The following is an 18,767-nucleotide window of genomic DNA, read 5'->3' on the forward strand; positions in this document are numbered from 1 at the left end:
AATGCCTCCTGGGAAGTTTCCCAAAGCAAGAGGCCTGGAGAGAAGGACAGCAGATGCCACCATGTTTGCCATGTGCCTTTCCAGCTGAGGGAGAAACACTGAATGTCATTGGCTATGGTAGTTAGGTCCGGGTGTTAACTTGACCAGGTGAAGATGCCTAGCTTTGTTGCTGTGGACAAGAGCTTGTAATGGCATGTGAAGTTGATCTGTTGCGGATTATATCTGCAGTTAGTGAGGAGGTGTGTCTGCTGCACTGAATGACGTTTCATTTAATTGGCTGGAAGCTTAAATGAGAGAGCTCAACCCAAGCAGCTCAGCATAACTCATCTCAGCACTAGCAGCTCAGCCAACGCCTTTGGAAAAGCAGAAAGGAATCACCCTGGGGAAAGGTGTTGGAACCCAGAGACCTGGAAAGAAGGCCAGCAGAGATCCCCCTACTCCCCCCATGCCTTCCCATGTAAGAAAGAACCTCAGTTGACAGTTGCCTTTCCCCTGAAGAACTATAACCTATGCTCCCTCTGTCCCACCTCCTGCACCCTGCGTTCCTTCCCTCTGTCCCACCTCCTGCACCCTGCACTCCTTCCCTCTGTCTCATCTCCTGCACCCTGCACTCCTTCTCTCTGTCCCACCTCCTGCATCCTGTGCTCCTTCCCTCTGTCCCAGTGCCTGCACCCTACGCTCCTTCCCTCTGTCCTCAGTACCTGTCCTCTCCTGGTCGAGGCTGGTTGGAGCTGCATGGTGCACTGAGGGCTCAGCCCCAAACTCAAGGCACTTTAGTAATGAAAAATGTCTCAAGAAAAACAAGACTGGCATCCCATCATGCTGCTACAGGGTCCTGAACAACCACAAGCACCCACAACTCAGATGTGCCAGGTTGCCCAGGAGGCTCTGGCACAGGAGCAGATTTACAGGGCACAATGCTCCTTTCCAGCTGTCTGCAGCCAGGAAGCACCAGCACCTCCTTAAAACGCAGGGAGCCTGGCATACAAGTCACCTGGCAGCAGTTGTTTTCCCACCCATTTGATAGACCCCTGTCAGCTCATCTGCTAGGAGAGATAAAAAGTCAAGCCTAAACGCATAACAAATTATGATGGAAGTTCTAAATAAAGCAGGAGCTGTGCTGACTGAGTCAAGGATCAATCAATCAGTGGGTGAGTGGATTAGGGACACCTCATGAGCCCCAAAGAAATGAATTGCCCAAACGCTGGGATTTCATGGTGGAACACCAGATTCCAACACTTTTAGGAAGTAAATAATGAAAAACCAATCCAAAGAAAAAACAGATCGAGCACCTGGGGATGTGGCGTGCCAACACATTTATTGCTGGAACCACTTCTTGGTTGACCTGAAAACTTCGGGAGTGTTTATTTACTTTCAACACCTTTCTGAGATCAATATTTTGAATTTGGATCCGAGTTATTATTTTTCACATCACAGCAGTGGGGAGCAGACTAAAATGGCTCATATTTTAGTGCTAAAAGGATCGCTGTGACAGTCTCACCTTCAGTGTTGCCCCTGCCGGCCTGCACATCACCACATCCCATGCAGGTAGGCAGGCGCTGTGGCCGGGGAGCAGCCACACCTGCTCTAGGGCAGACAGCAGTGACTCAGCCTGGGGCCCTCTGAAAACCAAACTTGCTTCTCACCATTTATCAGGCCTGTCTCACCCCTAGGCCAGGCGAGGCGGAGGCAGGGAGGAGCCAATGAAGGAACCAGATGAGTTTCCCACATCAAAAGTTTGCTTGCTTCCCTGTCCCTTATGTCTCCCCCAAAATCTCCCCAGGAGAGCGGAGGGGGGGGGGCAGTGGCAGAGGGTAGGAAGCGGGAAGGACCACAAGCAAGGTCCCAGGCCACTCCTCACATGTCTCAGGGGCTGCAGCCTGGAGGGGAGAAGCCTTCTGGGTGGACCTCTACTTCAGCACTCAGCAAGGAGGTCTAGATTCTGCCCCAGAAAACTAGGGGCTTCCACTTGGAGGGGTGGAAGAGTCTTCTGGGCTCAGCCTGTCCTCAAAATATGTCAGGCCCTCCAGGGAAGGAGCCTACTCAGTGGTGCCAAAGGCAGCAGGAAGGAACATGCCTGCCTGCCACTCAGCAAGGCTGGGGGCACTGGCCGTCACAGGCCCAGCCTCCAGCAACACCCCCAGAGGAAGTTGCTGCAGGGATGGTGTAAACCTGGGCAGTGGAAGAAGCTGGCGCCCTGCAGGTTTGAGCCTGCCTCGGCTTATCACAGACCCCGCCGGGCACCAGGGTCCCAAGGCAACTCGGTGCTCAGAGGCCTGGGGACCCCACTTCCAGCTACATGATCTGGGGGTCTCTATGCAGCTGTTAGGCCCTGCCCAGAGCAAGGCGTGGAGGAGAGGTCCCTCGGACAGCCTGGCTTCAGGGTCACGACTGACCAATGCTGGACAGGAGAGAACACTTTTGATGCTTCCTGGGGCAATGCTCCTTTCGATGTGCTAACTAGGGGAGGAGGATTGATTTTTCTATGCTCATCCATGGACTGCATGGTTTTATGTCCCAGAGGGGGCCAGGTGATCTCCTCAGAAGGCCACAAACCCCACAAAGTGCTCGCTCAGTGCCAGGGACCAGGGAAGGACTCGACCGAATCACACCCACGGAGATGTGCCCATCCTGCGGGCCACAGCAGGAAAGGCCCTCCAGGGGAGGCACAAGCTGAGCCCAGAGGCATCCTGGATCCTCAGCAGGTGTGGCCTCTGTCCAAGCTGCAGCGATGCCAGACCCCAGTACTCCGGGCCAGCCAGGTGCCCATCTCTGAGGCAAGCATGAACCCAGGTTTCAAGATGGATGTCTTTGGGGAACACTCCTCCCTGACCCTGGGGATCCCCAGGTTCAGCCAAGCCCATGGCTCCCAGGGGCACATGAGCATGCAACTGTGTCCCAAGGGCTAGCCAGCAGAGGCCCCCCAACTAATTGGGATCGACCCTGGCAACCAGAAGGGTTTCAGCTCTTGCTTCCCTATGGACGGGTCTCGACGCACTCACAGCCCTGTGCTGAGGCTACGTTGCCATCACTGCTCATGCACAGGTGCAGTTCTGGGGCCTGACACACACAGGCACTCACAACCAGCATCGCTGCCGACACCACAGGCACACTGTGAACAGGGCAGGACTCGCTCTTATGGAGTGTCCCGGCGGGCACAGGGGGTGGGCACTGAGCAGCAGGCATGATGCAATGGTAGAAAGTGGGAGGCCCTGCAAGCAGGAGAGAACAGCAGCAGGAGGAAGCAAGGGCAACGTTGTGTGCAGACGCCCCGGGCAGGCAGGCAGGACAGAGCAGCTGTGCTATGAGACCCAAGGACCTGGAGGAGGTGGCAACTCCTGTCCTTCAGGTCCTGGGGGCCCCTGTAGGGTTGATATCACAGCATCAGGGACATAGTCTCCCCGGGGCAGGAGGACAGTAGACACCAGCACTGAGGTTTTATTCTCCGAGTCCCCAAACATTCCACAAAGTTGGTTAGGGCTTGGTGTATGGCATGGTGTGTTCTCAGTGGCCCTCAAGGGCACAGCAAGTTCCTCTCCTTGACTCTCTTTTGGAAACAAAGCTAATGTTCTATTTCCCATGGTCAGAGGATGGAAGTAGAGACTCTTAAAAGCTCACTGACAATTCATAATAGAATCCATACAGAAATGCTCTTGGGGTACTGATTCACCAAAGTTTGCAAGAGAGCCAATATGTTTAATGTTGTAACACAGAAACCAAATGGTGCAGCCCTGTCCTGTGCCCACCCGCCTGGAGGCCGTGGTCTTCCTGATGGGCTGTGATCTCCGCTCTCTGTCAGGACCCTATGGGACAGAGTCATCCTCCCGGGCAGCCACAGAAAGGAGTCAGGGCCTTGGGAGACCGGGCTGCCAGGGAGAGGGCAGTCCACACCCGGGCCATGCAGCCTGCCCTCCTTCTGCAAGTCCACTTGGCTCCATGAGCCTTCCAGGATGCCTCCCTCCCAGGACAGGCCAGTCCCAGTCTTGGCACCTGGGGAGCTCATGAGCCCATGATCTGAGACAGCTATACCCCAGGGCCCCGATCTGGCTCCTCGACCTGACTCACCCTTGAGCTCTGCACACATGGACCACTGCTCCCCTGCTAGGGGTAACAGGCACTCACATTTAATCCACAGATGGACTTCATGGACCCTCCCACCCCCAGCACTGCTTGGCCCCTGGGGACTCAGCCATCAACCCAAACGCATTCACTGAGCACAGTGTCCCAGAAGGGTGGCAGGGCTGTACGGGCTGCCCCAGATCCTTTGGCCAGCAGCCTCCCTGACTGCAGGACACCATGGTAGAAGCCATGTGGAGGTGGGGGGGGGGGGGTCCGTGCACTTCCAGGGAGGAAGTGTCCCAGGGACAGCACAAGCAAAGGCCCTGGGGTAGGAGCATGTAGGTTATTCCAAGAACTGCACAGCAGCCAGCAGTGTGGCTGAGACCAAGGACCAAGGTGGGACTAGAGATGCTCTGGGGGAGGGGGCCCAGGCTGGGAGGACTCTGAAGGCATTATGCCATGGGTGTTTACTCAGGGAACTGAGAGCCACAAGAGACTCTCAGTAGGGGAATAGAAGGCAGGATGGGGCTCTTTGCTGCCAAGTGGGGGCTAAACAGGCCAGCATTGGGACCAAAGGCTGCATGCAGTGTCATCTTGGTGACCCAACCACCCAGACAGCATTGCTGCCGGGGCCTCTGCTCCAATGGCCCCTATGCCTCGACTGATCCCTGCAGCTCTGCCTTGGACAGAAACCCCGTTGACCACCACTCCTCACCTTCACCATCATCATCCCCTCAGGCCAGCAGTGAAGCCCACTGGATGCACTGGCTGAAAGCAAGTAAAGTGATACAGATCTCTCTCCAGTGCTTCTTGTAACAGACGAGAGCTGGATGGACCAACTGACTTGGGTGGCACAGGCCTGGGGTGAGAAACACAGGCTGCCTGGAAGGGAGGGGAGGGGAGGCAGCCACAGCAGCTAACGTTTAGGTGCTGTCCACCACAAGTACTGTCCACATGTAATGCTGTCCACACCCCACACTGTCCTGAGAACCTAGCACTGTCCTGAGCACCCAGCACTGTCCTGAGCACCCACCACTGCCCATGCCACATGCATTCCTGAGTACCCAATGCTGTCCACATACCACAGTCCTGAGCACCCAGCACTGTCCTAGCAGTTGGCCTTGTCCACACCTGGTACTGTCCACACCCAGAGGGTGTCCTGGGCTGAGTACCTGGAGTGCCTGGAGGCTGGGCCTGAGACCCAGCCCAGAGGGGACACACTCAGCTCCACAGACCCAGCCACACAGGGCACCCTGCCTCATCCCACCTCCCCAGACCATGGGCCCCTTCCCTCAAAACCTCCTAAAAGATTTTCCTTTCTCCCCAATCGGGCCTTCCAGCCTCATCTTCCCGAGGCCAAGCTGGCCATCCAGCACAGAGTCCAGCAGGGGAAAGCTCCCTCTACGCCAGCATGTGAGTGCTGCCCCGTTCCCCACCACAGGGTGGCTGAGAGTGCTCTCAGGTGCCAGGGCTGACAGGCTGGCTCCTCTCCCCATCAGTACCCCCTGGCCCCCACCCGGGGCCAGGGAATCCTTGGCCCACGTCTGACCACATGGTCTCTCTGTCCAGCGGCTGCAGAACCCCCTGCCCCCTGAAGTGCCCGGCTTACCAGGACATGCAGGTGGTGGGAGTCTGGTGAGTTCCTGGGCCAGGGTGGCGATTGGGGGCCTGGGCAGGAACCCGTGAAACAACAAGACTTGTTCCATCACTTACGTGTGATGACCGGGACTCAGAGCCAGAGCACAGCTTTGGTGTCACCTCCTCGCAAAGTGGGTGCCGACAGCGTGCAGGGCCGGGCCTTGGGGGGTTCGGGTGAGGGACAGGACCCCCAGGTGAGGGACCCCATCTCACCCGCTGCTCTGAAGGGTCAACTTCAGTCTGGGAACAGGCCAGGACTCTGACCCCATTCATATTTGTGACAGCATTTATGTATAAGACAAATTCATTTCAATTTCCTCTCAATTAATGATCTATTCTTTGAACAGATCCAGCTAAAAAACATTGCTCCACCACCATTAGTCTTATAAAAATTAAAATTTCCCTCCTCTGACAGTCAGAGGCCAGTGGGCTGGGGCGGGGAGGGTGACCACCAGGGCCGGTGCTGCCCAGCCCTCCTGGATGCCCTGGAATGCAGGATCCACTTCACCACGTCCAGCACAAGGGAGACGTGACGGGCTGGCAGGAGAGGGCTGCGCAGCACAGCAGGGAACCAGTGGACTGTACTGCAGGGAGCAGACAGAGCCGCAGACTCTCAGGTGAGCTCCAGATGAACAGGTGGAGGACCGCTGGGCACTGCCCTTGGCCATGCACCCGACCCCCTTGAGCCGGCCACGCTCTGCCCAAGGCCAGGGCACTGTAGGTGTGCCTGAGCACTGGCAGGGCTGAGGCCAGATGAGGGGGAGAGGCCAAGTGATGCTGGGATAGGGAGCAAGGAAGGGTGAGAACAGCTGTTTCCTCTCACTGGCACAGATGTACCAATTTAATAACATTGGAAACCCCTGCACACCCTTCCTGCTGCCCCAGGGCACCAGTGGGGAGTACCGCTATTCCTGTGCTCCCTCCAATGGACACGTTTCTCCCCACCCTGGATTTGGCACTCATGTCCATCACTGCATCCAGCCCCAGGTGGGGCAGTGCTCCTGCCAGTGTCAAGCCCTCGGCTGGGCTCGAGGACGAGCCAATGATCCAAACCAGGCCTTGTGGGGAAGACAGATCCCACACGGATGCTGCACACATGGCGAGTGAGGGGAGCCCAGGGAGGAGAGGTGAGGAAACCTCTCAGCCCTTCAAGGACCACAGGAGAAAAGGGCCTCGGAGGGAGAAGAGCCGGAGTCCCTGGCAAGTCGGCAGGGCTTCTGCAGCCCTCCATGTCAGGGGCAGTGAAGCTGCCTGGGTCCCTCTGTCAGCCCTAGACCCAACACGGTGGGTGCAAGAACAGAGCACTGTGCAAGTCTCCTGCTGCAGCCTGCAGGGCTGGGCCGTGGTGGCTCTGGCCTGCTGGTGGGAGCTACTCTCTGCCCCAGCCCCTCTGGGTCCGCTCACAGCAGGGAGCTTTCTCAGCCCCCTTCCCGCGGGATGCTGGCAACCTCACCACCCCTCTCACCCCGAGTAGCTTCCCCAGCTCTGGGGGCCAGTGGGTAAGCCCATGCACTTGGGGCTCCACCATGCTGCATGGCACATCCCAGAACTTGAAGAGTCTGAGAGACACCCCTGGAGTCCCAGTGGGGGTCTGCAGGAGGCCTGGTCCAGGAGGCCCGGGTGCTGTCCCTGGCTGACTCCCTGTCTCAATAGGAGAACCGCCTGCAGCCAGGAGGACCTGGCTTCCTTTAAATCCCAGAGAGTCATCACCTTTCTATTTAATAGCTTGTCTATGGCCCATCTGCCTCCTCCCACATTTTGCACCAGACAGCAAGGAGGAGCTGGTAGACTTCACCTTCTGACTGCAAACTCCAGTAAAAAAGATCATCAGTTTCATGACCACAAGTGACCCTGAACTTGTGGCCACTGCAGCTTTCAAAGACCCTGGCCTGGCTGCCCTTCAGGTCCTCTGGGACCCTCTCAAGGTGCCTACACTCCCACTCCCCAGCACCCATCTGCTCTTTATTACTCTTCAAGACCCTCAACCCAAAGCCACTGTCACACTCTGTCTCTGCCTGGCACCTCCCACTTCCGAGGCCACTGCAGGCTCTGGGACAAGGCAGTGTAGTCCCTGCCCATGACAGTGGCATCAGAGCCACTGTGCAGGAGTAGCGAGTGCAGCAGGAGGCGCCACTGTGGCCACGTTTAGCGAATGCCACCCACTGATGCACAGTAACGTGTCCGCGAGCATCACCCAGCACCCTGCACTTACTCTTATAGTTGACATGGAACACACACCCATGGTTAGCAAGCCTAGGACTCGACCTCCAGCTAAAGAAAAGAAAAAAAGCCTAGAAAACAACTACTTGCAGACCCTGAGCCAACAGGTCACGTGGAGTTGTGCTCACAAGGGGAGGGGCACGGCACCCACCAGCATCCCACCTGCCACGCAGAGGAACCCCTGCAGAAATCCCCAGCTCTGTAAGGATGATGCAGCCAGAGTCCGGGGAGGCTGAGGGGCTGGGATCTGCACGTCGGGTACCCAGAGCGGAGTTCTGCCCAACAGAGAGCCCCAGCAACCTGTGTACAGGCCCAGGGCCCGGGAAGACCCCCCGGGTCCTGGGGAACAGCCACCAGTGGGCAAAGCACAGCGGCCACAAGGTGCATCTCAGAGCAAGCTGGGGAGCTGCTGAGCATCTGGCCAAGTCAGTCCAGGGCAAAGGCTGAGAGAGACACCTACCTTAAACAGCTACAAGGCAGCCTCGAAAGAACCTGCAAAAAGCAAACTTCAGCACGCTTCAAAGGAGAACAAGGTCCATGCACTAAACAATAGAACTCCTGGGTCACATCAAGGATCATCTAATCTGTGAAGAATCAAGAAAAGAGGACCCATAATCCTATGAAAACTCAGTTTATAGAAACAGACCAAGAGGGCAGAAATGATGGGATTAGCTGAAAGGAACTTGGAGACGGCTACACTGAATATGGTCAACACTATAAAGAAAATCACACATAGGAGGAAAACATACAGATATAAAGACCAGAAGTGAAGCTTCTAGAGCTGACAAATGCAATAAACTTAATGAAAAAAAAATTCATGGATGGACTGAAGAGCAGATTAAAACCTGCAAAATGAAGCAAGGAGGAGAAATGAATTGACAAAACTTAAAAGAGCTTCAGTTATCTGTGGGACAAAATGAAGCAACCTGACAAACTCAAATCGGAGTTTCAGAACAAAACAGGAGAAGGCAAGGAATGTGGAGGGGGGACACTTAAAAGAAATAATAGACTCAAATTTTCAAATAGGATTAAAACTGTAAATCCCCAAATCAAAATAGCTCAGAGCACCTGAAGCAGGATAAATTCAAAGAAAACCCAACAGAAGCACAGCATAATCAAACTGCTGAAAACTGGCTATGAAGACCAATCTAGCAGACAGGAAAAAAAAAATACTAGAGACAAGAACATTAAGATCAGGGTAAAGGCTCAATTCTCATCAGAAACAATGCGATCCAGAAAACAGTGGGACAATATCCTTTAAGTCCTCCAGGAAAAAAATGAACAGGCCAGAGTTCTTTTTGCAATTTCAAAAATATCTTTCAAAAATGAAGGCAAAATAAAGACACTTTTCAGGCACACAAAAGCTGAAAAAATGAAGAGCAGCTGAGCTACAAGACATGTTAAAGGAAGCCCTTCAGACAGAAGGAAAATGATCCCACTTAGAAACCTGAATCTGCACGAAGAATGAACAGCACTGAAAATGATAAATAGCTTATTAAAAATAAATGACATTTTTCTGACTTTTTAATCTCCTTAAAAGATAACTATTCAAAGCAAAAATAAAGACCATGTATGTAGGTGGGACACACATAGAAAGGTACTTATATATACACGCTGGAAGTGGTGATGCTCTGTTCTAAGTCTCTTCAATGGAACGTGAAGCAGCACAACTTCATTCCAAGTTAAAGACGCGTCTCCCTGTTTGCCAAGGCAAATGGACATCTCGCACCTCGTTTTTACTTGTTCATCTGCATTTCCTCTTCCATGTTAAATGCCGAGAGTGATTAGGTTTCCCAACTGGTTTTGCTGTCTTTTTCAGACTTCAGGAATTCCTGATGTATTTAAATACTGCTTTTTTCAATGAATAATGTGTGTGGCAGACTGTTACTTTAAATACATACACACATACATTTATTGCTTTTAACCACAGTTAAGTTGGTAATAAGCATAACTTCAAAAGTAAAATAAACCAGCAGAAAAGGCTGACAACCAGGGTGGACTTGTCTTCAGACACATATGTCTCCTTTCTCAGTGGCACCCAGGGCCCTACGAACATTTACTAAAAAGCAGCTGTGGGTCCTATAGTTTGACAGCTCCGAGGAGACAGTGGGAAACAGCAGCATCAGTTCAGCCCCGCCCAGAGGCCACTACAGCCCCACCCAGACACCACTACTGAGCAGCTGCTCTTTACCTGGGACACCAGTCCCAAGTGGGCCACTGGCCTGGTCACCCCAGGGCACTTGATGGTGCCTTGTGACAGGGGTATTGACACATGCCCTGGGAAACCTGAGAACACAGCAGACTGAGACGGGACTCCCACATGACTGCATGGCATTCACACTTGCAGGAAGGCAGCGTGGATAGAATTCCCCAACTCTCCATCTACAGATGAGCCTGGATTGCTGGCCCAGACCCCAGTGGGGGCAAGCACCCCTGGGAACCCAGTACAGACCTTTTGCCCAGAGAACTCACAGCAGTCAGCACTGTGGTGGGACCCCTGTCCAGGCTGCCCCACCCTTGGGGTTGTACTGGAGGCACCATGGGCAGTCACAGCCCTCATAGGCCAGAGAGAAGCCCAGGATGCAGCATGGTCTGCGGGCTGGGGACTTCCTGTGTTCCCCGGGCACTGTCCTCCACAGCTCCCAGCTATGCCACTAGAGCTTCCTGGGAGGCTGGGAGTGTGCAGGGCTGGGGGAGTGGGGACAGGGGCCCATGCCTGCAAGGGTGGCCATGGCAGGCCTCTTTCCTGAGGGGGAACTTGTGAAGTGCTCCCAACCCTTTAGTGGACAGTTGAACTTACCCCTGTCATCCATCATTACTGTGAGAAAGCGACACGGGGTCTGCGGGTGGCCAAGGCTTCCTCCGCAGATTCTTGTGAGCCAGCAGCTGGGGAGGTCACCCTCTGCCCCCAGACTTGGATGTGACTGAGATGGAGGTGGGAAGGGGTGCAGCCACCACAGGCCAGGTAAGGCCAGGGTGAGACATGCAGGGCTGCACCTCCTTCCAGGACAGAAGGAAGGAGAGGCAGGCTCAGGACAGTTCACATCGACATGAGGGTAGAAAAAGCCAGGCTCATTTAATCCACTCTTGTTGGTGCAGACATATTGTGGGCAAGACCTTTTGATTAGATTATTTCCATAAGGATGTGACCCCCCCCCCCCCCCATTTAACATGGGTCTTAGTTTACCAGAGTCTTTAAAACAGCTCACACAGAGTTCAGAGCTGATGCAGGGAGATGACACCAGATGTGTCATTTGGAGATGCAGACAGAAATGTCCCCAGGAGATGCTAAGAGATGAAACCCACACAAAATTTATCCCGGAGAAGCTAAGTGAAGCCCCACAGGTGCTGAGAGAGGAAGCCACTAGAATCAGAAGCTGAAAGCAACCAACCAGAAGCAAGGACCAACAGACCCATCCACAGGCCCTCCCAGCTGAAAGTGTTCCAGATGCTGGCGGCCTTTCCTCCAAGAAAATATCCTCTTGTTGGCATCTTAATTTGGGCATTTTCATGGCCTCAGCACTAAAAACTTGTAACTTAATAAATTCCCTCTGTAAAAGCCAACGCATTTCTGGCATCATAAGCAAATCGGAACACCCTCGTAACCACGAACCTCTCAGGAGGAAGACATGGGGAACAGAAAGACCCCAGGCCTTGATGACCCCCAGAACAAAGGACAGGCCTCTTCTTGGCACCACACATACCCACCAATGGAAACTGGAGCAGGGGCCCCGGAGGGAAGCCTCCCGCAGCCACTACCCACCAACCACGGATGGGAATTCTTGCTCTTGAACTTGGACTCGAGAGCTGAGCCTCCTTGCTGCCACCACTGGGACCTCCCCAGACCATGGGGACTGGCGACCTGAGACCCCATGCAGGATAAGAAGGGGAGCTAGTCCCCCAGAGGCTCTAGGTATGCACATGGCTGGGGGCACAAGGCCTGTAGTGCTTTCCGTCTGCAGTTATAAAACTCACCAAGGATATGGAGTCGCTGAGACCACTGAAACCCTCCTCCCATCCCTCTGTCATGGAGTGGGGTGGGCAGCCTGAGGACAGCGTGGGGCATCCAGAGGGCACAAAGAGGTGTCCTCCCCACAAACACTGCCTGCGACTCTCATCCAAGCCCAAGGGACACAGTCACTAGCCCATTTCAGGGTCAGGTGACTGAAGCTGGCTTTTTGTGCCCACCCTAGGAGAAGAGGCAGGCATTTGGCACATCTTCTCTTGTTGGCAAATTGTGAGGATCTGCCAAAAGTGTAAATCTGTGGGCAATAGTGTCATGAAAATGCTTCCCCAGCCCCCAGGAGGCCCACAGTCACTTACTTGACAAACTTGTTCATGTGTGCCATGGAGGCTTCATATTCTTCCCCCGAAATCCTGACAGTGCAAGGCCAGGAAGTGCGGCTTGTGTGTGTGAACGACCTGGAGAGAAGCACACACGGTTAGGCTTGCTTGTGTGTGTGGACAGTAGGGGAGAGGCACATGTGGCTGCCTGAGGTTGAGTTGCTGGGGACCTCAGCACGGCCAGTGCTCATGCCCTGCAATCACCAGGTGGAAGTGAATGTGCCACCTGCTCTGACCCTGGAACTTTTTTCTGTGATTTCTGCTCACTCCAAGTGACATTTGTCATGGATTTCTGTGCCCAAGTCTACCAGCCTGAACGTCAGTGCCCACCCCAGCTCAGGTTCCACCTCCATGAAGGCTCCCACAACCACAGCCTGTGCCATCCCCGGGGCAGCGGGCAGCCGGGCTCTCTCACAGCCAGGACAGTGTCAGGACGAGCACGGCTTCCCAGGATGCACCACCTTGACCGTCACTGTGTGCAGCCCAGGCCAGGGGTGTGGTCCATCCAATGTCCCTCCGAGTCCCCCAGCCGTGTCCTGAGGCACCACAGAACAGAGCCCATGAGCAGGGCCCAGAACCGGAAGGGAGACAGAGGAGCCACACGAATCAGGGTATGCGGAAGGAGCGGTGGCCAGCTCTCCTGAGACCTTGGCCACCCTCCCCCAAAACACTCGCCACTGCCCCTGGCCTCTGCCCTGCCCTGTCTCCTTCCCTTCTAGGAACAAAAACACGAGATTCGCCCACTGAAGCATCTTCTAGAAGAGGATCAAAAATTAAATGAAAAAGAAAAAACAAACACCCCTTCTACGGACTTACTTGATCTAATTTAGAAAACCTCCTCAGGGTTCCCTGGGCCAGCATGAGTGGGGAGCATTAGCTGGCAGCCACATCCAGGCCCCACAAGTGGAGAGAGAAGCTAGGGAAATGCAAGATTCCCACAGGGCCACAGGCTCATCTACCACCCTGTAGGCCCTTGGGTGCAGGTGCCTAGGGTGCTGCCCAGATGCTGTCCCTCCACCTCACAAACTCCAGGTCTGAGAGGGAACTAGCTAGGGGCCTCAAGACAGAACCACCACAGGGCCCCCCACCCTCACCCCCAGAGGCTATCAGGAGGGCTGTGTTCAACACCATGGGCTAGGGTGACCTGCAGGGGGGCGGTGGGTGAATCCCACCCCAGCAACACAGCTGCAGCCTGCAGGGGCTTCCCACCACCCCTCTTGGTATTGGCCCTCCCCACCTGCCCCCGAACTGACCCCCATCAACCAGATCTGCTCCCCACCAAACACCGCAAACCTCAACTTCCTGGACCCCCGTCTCCCCACCAGGGGCTCTGACCATCCACCAGGACCCCCAAGGCCCCTAAAGGGCCTGTGTTCCCCTGACTTTCCCCCAGCCGGCTTCTCCTGGGAGATTCCTGGAAATCAATCAGGTTCCGGGCCTGCAGCCTGCCCCAAGGAATTCAGACTTGCCAATCTCCACAACTGCAAGAGCCAATTGCTATACTGAATCTCCTCATATTTGCATATAATACCCTATGGGTTCTGTTTGCATGGGAAACCCAAATACATCCCCCTTTAGGCTTCTATTTACTGAAAAATCTGCAGCTCTTCTAATACTGGGGCTTTACAGATGAGAAGCCACAGGGGTGCAGGTTTAGGCGCCTCCTTCCAGCTGAGCAGAGTGTGACAGTGGCATGGATCTGTGGGCACCGGGCACAGGCAGCTGGGGGCCTCCCTTACTGAGCCAGGGTGCCCAGCCGGCACCCCTAACCCACCACCAGGCCGCCCACCAGAGCCTGTGCCAACTCTTTTCCCTACCAACCCCTGTGTTAGTCTGAGACCCAGATGCCAAGCTGCCTGCTCTGGGACACGGGATCCTCGAGACCTTCAGGTGCTGCTTTCCCACTAGGCACCCCGGGGACTGAGGGGCCCCGGGTCACTGCCACTGCCAAAGACCTCGGAGCCACGGGCTCTCAGAATCTACACGCACAAGCTCATTGCCACAACTTCCGCCTGAGTGGCATGCCCTGCACAGCAACCCCACTCTTCCCAGGTGGCCTGGAGGTGGCCGGCCACATAGCAGCACACAGGCTGGCTCCAGGCCACCCGGGCAGCAAGATGCCAGGTGTGCACCGTGGAACGTGGTTGGGACAGAGGCGAGCATTCCCCAACTCCAGAGTGCAGCACAACACGGGATATCTGTCTCTCGTGTGGGCTAAGTTACAATCCCCGGCCTCATTCAGATGCTGGCAGGAGCCTCTGCTAAGAGAGGAGAGCACTGTGGGTTCCTGTGAAGCTGGCGAATGTCATATAGATGTGGCTGTGCTGCACCTGTTGGATGGAAGGGCACCCTCTGTCCCGCTCAGGGACATGGGACACGACACAGCTCTGCAAGCAAACCCGGGCTCCAATGACCCTGTCAATAACCGAGCATGCTCACCCTGTACAAGGGTGTCACCTCCTAGGAATAAAATGGGGAAGAAATCGCAGGGGAACTAACCTGGACACACACTGCACACTAAAGTGGTCACAAACAGTGGCACGGAGAAAACTGAACCACAGCGAGAAGCAGGGCCCTAGCACAACGTGCAGCCAGCAAGCTGCACTGAGGCAGACCCCAACATGCTCCTCTCTGCTACCCCCACCCCAGCCCTGTCCCGCTGGACCTATACTTACCTTCAGGAGCTCCAAAGCTCCCAGCTAGATGCCCACGCAGTTTTTTTAGCCTGGCCCCCCTGGGTGCCACAGATAGCCTTGGACCCCAACTAGGAGCTCAGAGACCACAGGGCCAGGCCCTAAAACTGGACCCACAGGTGCCCCACAGGCTGTGACAGGGCCACTGCCTGCCACGCCCCTGGCACACCTGATCCCAGGGGCTGGTCCTGCTCCAAGGTGCTCCTTTCTGCACAAGCTGCAGAGGGCACATCTCAGAAACACGAAAGGAGGCACAAGAGAAAGCCTGTGACCTTCTGCATTTAACAGGCCAAGTAGAACTGTAAGCTAAACACATAAAGTCTCACTTTTCATTTGAAAATTAAGTTACTAAAATTACAAGATCGTTATCTTGAAAATTCAAGAAGTAATGAGTTATTATGGAAATTAGCATGGTATGAAGGACAGAAATGGATGTTGCATTTCCGTAAGCCCTCAAACCAAGTACTCACTGGACAAACACTTCACATGGCATCGGGAGGCTTTCCTGCCATGCTTACAAGGAGCAGAAGTGGCCACACGGACAGTGCAGGGAGACACAATGGCCAGCAGAGCTATGTAGAACCTTCTCTGTCCTCACTGCCAGGCAGGCGCACTGCCAAACCACCTGAGAAGGGGGTCCTAAAGATGCAAGGAGGAGAAACAGAAGTTCTGACTCTACCAAGTTGGACCACTCTCTGCCCAGGCCTGCTGCCCTGACTACAGCTTCACCTGTGGCCACCCACACCACCCAGAATAAACCATGAGAGTCTAAGTGGGGTGAACCAAAAACATGTTTACAGTTTCCATCCCGGAGTTCAGTATGGTGCTAAGGCTTCATCCCTGAATCAGGACACTGTTTAGAATACAATCTGCAACCCTAGAAAACCAAGCAGGAGGACGAGCTGACCCCATGGGACACTGCAGCTACTGCTGGAAGCGGGAAGGGTGCAGTGAGGACGCACTTGCCAGAGTCCTGACGAAATGCGCTTCCGGACACAGACCATCCCTACCCCATGGCAGCCAGGATGGGCCTGATATGGCCCAGCAGTGCCCTCCCCCTGGAGCACTGCTCAGTCTGGGAGGCTAGGCAGCCAGCTGGGCAAGAGCGGCCAGCAGGAGGCAGAGGTCAGGGGTCAGCACGTGGGGGCAGGAGACAAGGGTTAGAGTTCCTGGGTTGGGGTTTGGAATCCAGGGCACCAGACTTGGGGTTCAAGACCCAGACTGACCCAAGACCCAGGGGTCAGGAGCTGTGGTCAAGGGTCAGAGACCAGGAGTGGTCGTTTAGGTCGGGGTTCGGGGTTCTGAGGCCAGGACCAGGATGTGGAGCAGCTATTGGGGAGTCAGGGCTAAAAATTCGAGTCCAGGGTTCAGGGGCCGGGACCCGAGTTCAGATCCGGTTCGAGGCCTGCATTCAGGACGGGTGTTCGGGATCCGGGCCACAGGTTCCGGACCGAGGCCGAGCAGGGACCAGACTTCGGGGCGCGGCAGCGGCCCTCGGGATTCAGGGTTGGAGCTCGGGATCCTGCAGCCCGCGCCCCCGCCCCCGGCCCCACGGTGGCGGCCCCGGCAGGACAGCGGCGGCCACCCGCCCGCCCCGCCAAGGCTCCTCGGCATGGTCAGGCTGGTCTCAGCGGCGACCGCAAAGCCTCAGTCGTGCCAGGGGGCTGCCCCGGGGCTCAGGGCGCGGGGCGGAGGGCCGGCCCGGACGGCGGCGTGGCCTCGCTCGCTCCTACTGCGCTCTCACCGCCCCGCGCGCTCCTCGCAGCCGCCGGCCCTCAGCTCTATCCGCGTAGCGGTTAGGCTCCGACGGAAACTTCCCTGCAACCCCCGCCTTCGCCTCGTGCCGAGGGCGGGGCGGGGTGGGGCGGGCGGTTGGAGCTGGACGGGGCGGGGCGGGGGGAGGACCGCCCTGGGCCAAGCGCGTGTCAGTCAGGCCGAGCCGCAGCCTCCTGGCGAGAAGACCCAGAGGCCACGCACCCCCATTCTCCTTGACGTCAGGGCCCGGCTCCGCTGGCTCCCCTTAAAGGGGCCGCGTGCGGCTGACACCTGAGACCCGCTGGCTCCGGCGCCTGCCCGTGAGCCCCCGGGCCTCTTCGCCCGCCCGGCGCGAGCCTCTCTCGGCGGGACGCGGGTGCGGAAGGGGCCACGGAGCGGGCCCGTGGGATCTCGCAGCGCCTCAGCGCGCCCGCAGCTGCACTGACCCCGCGATGGGCGAGCTGAAAGCGAGGCGATGCGGCTTAACCTGAGCGCCCGCTGCCCCCCTCGCCGGTGCGGTCGCGAGCCCCTGGGGTCGGCGCTCGCCACTAAGCATTCGGCCGCCCCGCCCGGCCCCGGTGCCGCGCGGCCTGCTAGGGGCGCTGTCGGCGGGACCCCACGGGTGGGTGAGAGCCCAGAGGGCGGCACGCCCGGGCACACACCGCGCACGCACACCTGCACACCTGTGCGCATGGGGCGGGAAGGAGGGCCCCCACATCAGGAAAACGCATGGCACTGTTCCTGTGGTTACACTCTGAGAAAACACCTGGGGACCTGATGTGCTGCAGCAGTGGGAAGGAAATCCAGAAATCCACAAGAGGTCAGAACACAATAAGGAGCCAAAACCTTTGACAGAGGAGGGGCTGCAGTGGGCGGGGGCACGTGCCAGGGAAGAAAGGGCCTGGCTTCACCTGGAAGGATGAAAGTCTGGTGCTGCAGGTTTTGAAAAATGACATAAAATAAAATAAAAACTAAAATAAGGTGAATTAACTTTTGGACTGCTGAGGGGAATTTCCGGTTTCTGAGAGATGAAGAATGTAGAACAGGTTAACACCAGGTTTGAATGAGCTGGCTTGGAAGATACTGTACCGTGTATAGAATACAGCTTCTTGCAAGCATATATTAAATCTTCATCAAAATTGTTCATGTACTAAGCTTTAATGAAACCTCAATAATTCCAAAACTTATTCTTGTACCGACCACGATTTTTTTATGTGAATCAGATGAACTAGAAATGAGTCAGGGCAGCGTGGTTACCACCCGTCAGAGGCCTGACATGCTGAGTGGGGCCACTCACTCACACTGACCCTGACAACGGGGAGTGAGCCCCCCTCAGATGGGACACAGAGGCCAGAGGGTCCAGAGGCTCGTTCCAGACCCAGGCAAAGCCATGGGTGGACAGGTGGATAGTCAGGATGGGTGACAGGCAGGACAGGTGATGGGCAGGATAGGTGACAGAAGAGAGAGATGATGGGGAGGATGGGCCGCTGAACAGACAAGTGATGGGAAAGACAGGTGATGGGCAGGACACATGACGGGCAGGACAGGTTATCAGCAGGGTGGATGAAGGGCAGGACAGATGACGGGCAGGACGGATGATGGGCAGGATGGGTGGAAGGGGAGGACAGACAGGACAGGTGGCAGGCAGGATGGGCAGGCACTGTCAGGGCCTCCCTCTGCCCTGCCGAGCTACCTGCACGTGCCACTCATAGAGAGGTTCTCAGTCCATAGACATTTGAAATAAATCCCATGAAACAGCCACTGGGCCCAAGAGGCTGTCACTGCTGTGCTCACAGGTGTTCAGGAAATAACAAAAGTGAACATTATACATGGTAAAGCTTCTGGGATACATCCAGAACAGCTCCAGAGGCAGGCCAGTTGATGTAACTTTGTCATTAAATGAGAATGACAATCCACAGATTGACTATCCAGCTTTGGTCAAAGTGCATGACATATGAAACACAGCTGGGGAAACAGCTGATCTCCTGAAAGCAAAAAAAAAGTCAAAATTGATCAATAAATTCAACAGCTGATCTTTGGGGAAAAGAAATGGTATTC

General features: G+C 55.7%; 1 long non-coding RNA gene across 8 annotated transcripts; it reads right to left on the reverse strand.

Moving 5' to 3' along the window:
* Nucleotides 1–1,419: 1,419 nt before the first annotated feature.
* On the reverse strand, nt 1,420–16,513 carry LOC143683791 (uncharacterized). Of its 8 annotated transcripts, none has more exons than XR_013175663.1 (3): nt 16,181–16,513; nt 15,425–15,831; nt 1,420–12,339 (listed from the first exon to the last, which is right to left on the reverse strand). It is a non-coding gene; the product is annotated as an uncharacterized LOC143683791 (long non-coding RNA). The 8 variants fall into 8 exon arrangements; XR_013175659.1 differs by having other exon boundaries at nt 15,917–16,513; XR_013175658.1 differs by having other exon boundaries at nt 15,425–15,593; nt 15,753–16,513.
* Nucleotides 16,514–18,767: the final 2,254 nt, after the last annotated feature.

Source organism: Tamandua tetradactyla, chromosome 5 (genome assembly GCF_023851605.1).
Source record: "Tamandua tetradactyla isolate mTamTet1 chromosome 5, mTamTet1.pri, whole genome shotgun sequence".
In the NCBI taxonomy this organism is placed as follows: domain Eukaryota; kingdom Metazoa; phylum Chordata; class Mammalia; order Pilosa; family Myrmecophagidae; genus Tamandua; species Tamandua tetradactyla.